This window comes from Macrotis lagotis, chromosome 7 (genome assembly GCF_037893015.1).
Source record: "Macrotis lagotis isolate mMagLag1 chromosome 7, bilby.v1.9.chrom.fasta, whole genome shotgun sequence".
Classification (NCBI taxonomy): Eukaryota; Metazoa; Chordata; class Mammalia; order Peramelemorphia; family Peramelidae; genus Macrotis; species Macrotis lagotis.
Window position 1 is genome coordinate 22,747,572 of NC_133664.1, and position 6,711 is coordinate 22,754,282.

General features: G+C 37.8%; 1 long non-coding RNA gene across 1 annotated transcript in view; it reads left to right on the forward strand.

The window, feature by feature from the left end:
* Positions 1-5,324, forward strand: part of LOC141494456 (uncharacterized) — a 44,129-nt gene extending 38,805 nt beyond the window's left edge. The window contains exons 2-3 of the long non-coding RNA XR_012470448.1: positions 1,804-1,905; positions 4,761-5,324. This is a non-coding gene — a long non-coding RNA (uncharacterized LOC141494456). The remainder of the gene's footprint in view (positions 1-1,803; positions 1,906-4,760) is intronic.
* Positions 5,325-6,711: the final 1,387 nt, after the last annotated feature.

Consider the following 6,711-nt stretch of genomic DNA (forward strand, 5'->3'; position numbering starts at 1 on the left):
CTCTAGAGCATGGACTTTCTACCAAAGTCTAGAGGAATAAATGACAAAAATAAGACCCAAACTAGATATTCTGATCTAAGGTTTGTCCCAATGTAACAAACTGTTTCCCAAAGCCACCATTTAAAGATTCATTATTAGAACTATAAGAGGGATCAAGGACCCTTCCTTTTGTCATACTTGTTGGAAGGCAGGGAGAAAGCTATTAGTGGGTCACTTGATGACTGTGTGGCAAGGGGCAAGGAACTGGACTTTTTTGAGATTCTGTCAAATATGGGTAATAATACTGGTACTACTCACTTCACAGGTTGGTTGTCACCTTAGAGCATGATTTCAGTGTGAGTTATTATGGTCATGATGAATACGAGTGAGTAAAGTGCTCCCTTACATGAGATAACCTAACTCCCCTTAGGACACCAAGGTTCCATTTAGTAAATTGCTTTCCCCAAAGGAATTAGTATCAAGGCTGTCAGTAGTTCATCTTAACCCAAGGACAAGAAGATGAACAACAGCTATGAGTCAGATTAATTAATTATACATCTTTCTTATTTGAAGGAATGAATTTATATATATATATATATATATATATATATATACATATATATATATATTAAATTAAATGTTGGTATTCAATCATTTTCAGTCATATCCAACTCTTCATGATCTCATTTAGAATTTGTTTCACAAAGAGATTGGAAAAGTTTTCCATTTCCTTCTCAAATTCATTTTAAAGATGAGAAATTAAGGCAACAAAAGTTGAGTGACTTACCCAGGATAACTCAGCTAGTATGTGTTTGAAGCTGGATTTGAACTCAGGTCTTCCTGACTCCAGGTTCAGGGTTCTGAACATTGTACCACTATCTGCTCATTTATAGAAAAATAAAATTTAAATATGGGAGTGATCTTAGGAATCCTTTCATCTAATCCTTTCATTTTACAGATGAGGAAGCTAAAACGAAGAGAGTCCATGTTCACCTAACTAGTTAGTGACAGAAAGTCTATATTCTCTAAGAAAGACTCCAGTGTATTACAGTACAAATGTGGCAAAGCAAATATCAACTTACAACACAAAGAGGGAATACTGCCTGAAAAAGAAAGAAATCCTATGTAATAAATTATGTTTTTCAATTGTCTTCCATTTATATACAGCTAAGATATATTCCTTCAGGGAAAAATTTTAGATTCTAAGATAAACCAGGGCTTGATTGCCTAGGGCTTATTTTCTTCCAACTTCCCTCTTAATTATATGCAGATAAGAATGATTACTTTGCTCACAACTCTCTAATCCCCTTCATCACAGGGGGTAGGATTGGGAGAAGTAATTGAGATAGAGTAAGCATATCTGGGAAGATATGAACTGCTGCTCAGTACTGAAGGGCAGGGAGAACAAGGTCCAGTGGGATAGGTGAGTCAGGAATTACTATGGTGGACCACACCTAAGACAACATGGACTGTCCACATTATGGATTGTGTTGAACCCAAGTCAACGCAATATAAAGACTGCTGTTGAATGGAATCAGGATGAGTTAATCGCAGATGGTTGACTCCCTGATACTCCTTGAACTTTGACTTCCTGAGTATCAGACTCTGAATTGTCTAAGCAACATGGTTTCCATTCATTCCAGCATATTGGATCACAATTAATCAGTGTGGCTTTTTGATTTACACTAATTGTCTTCTGAACATGAAATAAGCTAGGCTTCAAGAGGGACATGACAGCGATGGCCAAAGCCAACTGCCCTGAGGAGTTCATCAGCACATTGTTTTTATTTTTAATTTTTAAGTCCAGATCTCTCTTTGGTATAGAAATTCCTTCAACTGATACAAACCGACAACTTGGCCATAACTTAGAACGTTGTCTAAGGAAATGAGTCGGGCAACTTGACAGTGGTGGTGTATATCTCAAAGGTAAGGTTTTTGTGATTATAAGGACGGAGTCTAGTCATTATACTACTCTGTTGCTTTGTCAGCCAATGGAAATAGAAAAAAAGAAGGAAATTCATGAGTGCTTGGAAACTAGCCCACATAACGTCTTTTGTAAAGAATTTTATTATACTTAGAGAAGAGTGAAAGGAGACAGGCAGGATTTTGATACAGTAAGGCTCCATGGGGTGAGTATTTCTAGATGGTCTTGCCTTTGTATTTAGCAGTCTATTTTCATTTATCAATGAGTTCTCCTTCAGTCTTGTGATCTAAGCTGGGAAGCAGGGCTTCTTGAGGTCTTGGATGTAGAACAATAAGAATTTTTTTTTTTTGTACTGAATCAGTCACAAGGTTAGCCAGCAAAAGCTGCAACCTTGAGAGAATCTTTGCTCTTTCGGAGTATATGGACATCAGAAATCAGGTTTTTGACAGTCAAAGGTCACAGTTCGTGACAATAGACAACATCACAAGGAAAAATAGCAACATTCTTTGATGATATATGAGACAGACCTAGAGATCCATGAGTCAGCTAATCTCATGGGCAAAAATATAGTATTTTTTTTGCTGTATTTATTGTTTTCTGTATTAACATTGGTTCTCAGTCTAAGTAAGAAGGGGTTCCTAGAACACTATCTTTATGTGTTGAAATTGGACTCCAACTTAACCAGAATGGGGAGCTTCCATTGTCTCTTTTTACTCTCTGTTGTTCCAGGTGCCATAAACTGCTTCTCTGCCTTACACATTCCTCTCAGAAATCATGACCTTTATTTTTAAAATGTAGGTCTTTCTTTCCAGGAGAAACTCGAGACCATTAAATGCACTATTCAATTTTCTGAAGACTCTTGGGTCCAATCACTTTGTACACAATTTTGAGCCCAAGATTTGTTGAGCTGCAGCAACTAGTAAGGATCTATGTGCTGCCAGACAAGCTCAATTCATTTTTCATTTTACTTCAGTCATAACCTGGACAAGAGACATTCTTCATCCACTTGGTTTTTCCTGTGTGGATACTTACAATTTTCTTTGTTGATTGATTAAGGATCTTACTCAGGAGTGAATTCTAGGTCACTTCCACCTCTAAAATGTTACGATTCTATCATTTTAAATTACTGCAATTGAACAATTCTATAAATAGTTATTAATGCTGTTCTGGAGGCAATGAGTTTAGGTCATTTGACCAGGTAGTACATATCAAAGATAAGGTTTTTGTGACTATAAGGATGGAGTCTAGTCATTATACTAATCTGCTGCTCTGTCAGTCAAAGGAAATAGAAAAGCTATTTTCTGGAGTGTTCTGGAAACTTGATCTATACAAAGTAATTCATACAGTATTTGGAAGATCCCTACTATGTATGGGAGAGGTCCCTTTTTCCCATTTGGATTTTGGGCTGGATTTCCTTTATAATGCAGTAACCACTATTGACTAGCATGTATTTTCCGGTTTTACTTTCTTTGACTTCTCAGACCAACCAATCTGCATCTGGAAAAAGTGAAATGCATTATGAATTTAAAATGATCAATTTGGTCCTAGATTCATAAATTCTTGTGTTAAAATAGAAAAGTATTAGTTGTAGAGTCAGGAAGATTTGGGCGAAAATTCTGCCTCCAATACTTACTAGCTTTGTGAGCCCAGACAGGTCACTACACCTCTTTGTCCTCAGTTTACCCATTTTTAAACTAAAAAAATTGAAATAAATGTTCTCTACCATCCCGTCCAGCTTCAAGTCTGTGATCATACACACACACACACACACACACACACACACACACATATACACAGACAGACAAACACATACATGCACATACAGACACACTTACACACATTATGCTATATGTGGGTATTCTTATATAAATATAAACATAGACACAAAAATCTGCATATATATGCATAAATATTTGAATACAATATATATCCTATTGCTAATGTAGAATATTATATATTATATATTGTTATAATCTAATGGCGTGTTGTATTGTATATTTATAATAATATAAAATAGTTTGTTGCTGTTCAGTTATGTTTCACTCTCCATGAGCCCATTTGAGGTTTTCTTGGCAAAGATCCTGGACTGGCTTGCCATTTTCTCCTCCAGTTCATTTTTTGTAGTTGAGGGAGCTGAGACAAACCTGGTGAAATGACTTGCCATGGGTCACACAGCTAGTAAGTGTCTGAGGACAGATTTGAACTAAGGAAGAGGAGTTTTCATGCCTTCAGGCCCAGTACTCTATCTTCCATGCCAATTAGTTGCCCAGATAATGCTTTATCATCCACATATCATATGATCACAGATAACACTATTTTAGTGTATCACATAACATAATACTATTAAGCATAACAGTGTGTTATGTAATATAATGGTATCCGAGCAAAGAATATAACATCCTCAATTATTTCTATTATATATGATGTGAATATATAATAATATGAACAGAGATAAATGCATCATAGATTTAGAAGTGGAGGGACTTTAGAAATCAAATAATTGAGTGTATATATAATATATATTGTGTGTGCAATTATATATGCATATAGAGATATGTGTAAAATTATACACACAAGCACACATACACACACACACACACACACACACACACACACACACACACACACACACACATATATATTTCTGTGCCTGTATATAGACACATAGACACATCTTATGGACTTGGGAGTTCCCTCCAAAGATACAGATTGTCCATCCTGAACTGGGATGAGGAAGTGTGTGTGTGTGTGGGGGGGGGCCTTCTAACTTGCTGGAGGCCTTCCTTATTTCCTCCTGTTTGTCAATGGAGCACTATATCCACAATCTCTAATCTACTACTCTTTTGGTTTTATTTAGGAGCAAACAGAGATCTAAATAGGTAAACCAGCTTTCGAAGAGTATTCAACATTTAAGTGGCAGAGCTTTGGATTTGAACCCACATCCTCTGGATTCCGAAGTCCCCTCTGTGTAGTCCCATCCTGCTGGAATGCCAGGCTGTCTTGGACATGAGAATGTGATCAGCCACAGGCTTGGCACTCACCTCCCGTTTTCCTCTTCTGGCATCTTACTCTGTTGCTCTTTTGTTTGTAGAAAAGGATCATTCTGAGGGGCATCAGAGACCGACAATTCCACCATCTGTTGTCATTTCAACAATATTATGGGTCCACATGCTATCAATGCCTTGGTAGCCTTAATTGCCAGCTCACAGATGCCACCATTATCCGGATGTGATGCCATGAACAGAAGGCAGGAGTGTAAGTTGAGACACGAAGGGTTTCTCCACCAATACAAATCTGGAGTAGAACAGAACCCCTTCCAAACATTGTTGGCTGAAAGAACTGTGTTCTCATCAAGAGTGAGGAATATGTAATCAGCCACCATCTAATGCCCCTCTGACATTAAAATAAAGACCTTTTTGCTCCAGTACATATATTCTCCTTCATCACTTCTACTTTAGGTTCAGATTGAGCAGCAATAGGAGAAAAAAAATCTGGCTAGTAACCTGGGAGACAGTGAGTATAGGACTTGGGATGGGGGGATGATGTTTCCCATTCCAACTCTTAAACAGCCTATAATCAGATTGTCAGAGCTAACAAGAAGGTGAGGACTCCTGTGAATATAAAGGGAATGATTAAATCAAAAATGGATTTCATTTTAGAGGAAAGAATACAAGGAGGAGGAGGAAGCATAAGCACTGATTTTGGATTCAGAGAATCTGGGTTCAAATTGGAACCACATCTATGACCTTGGATAAGTCATGTGACCTTAATGGATCTCCATTTTAAATGAAAGAGTTATATTACATTATCTCACTTCTAAGTCTATATGTTGTCACATATAGGATTAAGCTTATTTTCTTTGGCCCCAATAGAGTCATACTAGGAGGAAGAATCTGGAAGTCACAGAGAGGTAAACTGAGGCTTGATATAAGAGAGAAAGCACCTCAATAATTAGAGTTCCCCTTATTAAAGACCTTCAAAGGTTGGATGGTGACTCAACAGGCATATCATAGAGAGAATTCTTTGCTTCAGAGTCTCAGAGATCCATACCAACTCTGAGATTCTGAGAGTCTGCCACTAACATGGCAGGTTTGGGAGAGATAGGAAAATGTAGAGGCTTCCATTGGACTTGGAAGACTTTGACAAGTCTTGCTGTTGTTCAAGAGTAGGGGATGGAAAGTCATTACTAAAAGGAATGGTCAATTGCAGTTTAAGAACAATGAGATTTAGGGATGCCAGAAAATCGCTGCTGGTTCATTTGGCAAAAAGATGACTGAACCAATATGGGAAGGTATGAGGATTGGGATGTATTGGGAGTATGGGAATAGGTGAGAAAGGATGGAGAAGTGCAGACAGGAGCTGCCCTTCCTTTGTATGTTAGTTATTATAGTTGGCAGTTAGGGGAGAAGCAGGGGAAACCTGTGGATGATTTTCATATCAGGGTTCATGAGGCATATAGAAGATCCAGGGGACAGAGTTTGGAGTTCAGTGTCAGAATTGAATTCAAAACCTTCCTCAGACCCCTTCTACCTGTGGAACCCTGTGCAAGTCACATTCTCCCTCAGCCTCAGTTTCCTCATCTGTAAAATAGAGATAAATAAAGCATCTGACCTACAGAGAATCAAGTGTGATGGTAAATATTAAGTGCTTAGCATAGTGGCTGGCACATCATAGGCACTAAATAAATGCTAATTTACTTACATTGTAAAGTGCTTTTCAACTCTCAAAAGGCTGCCGATATGTTCATTTTCCTTAAAAGTAATGGTCACAATGCTCTCTGTCCACCAGTACCAGTGTGGAATGGACTC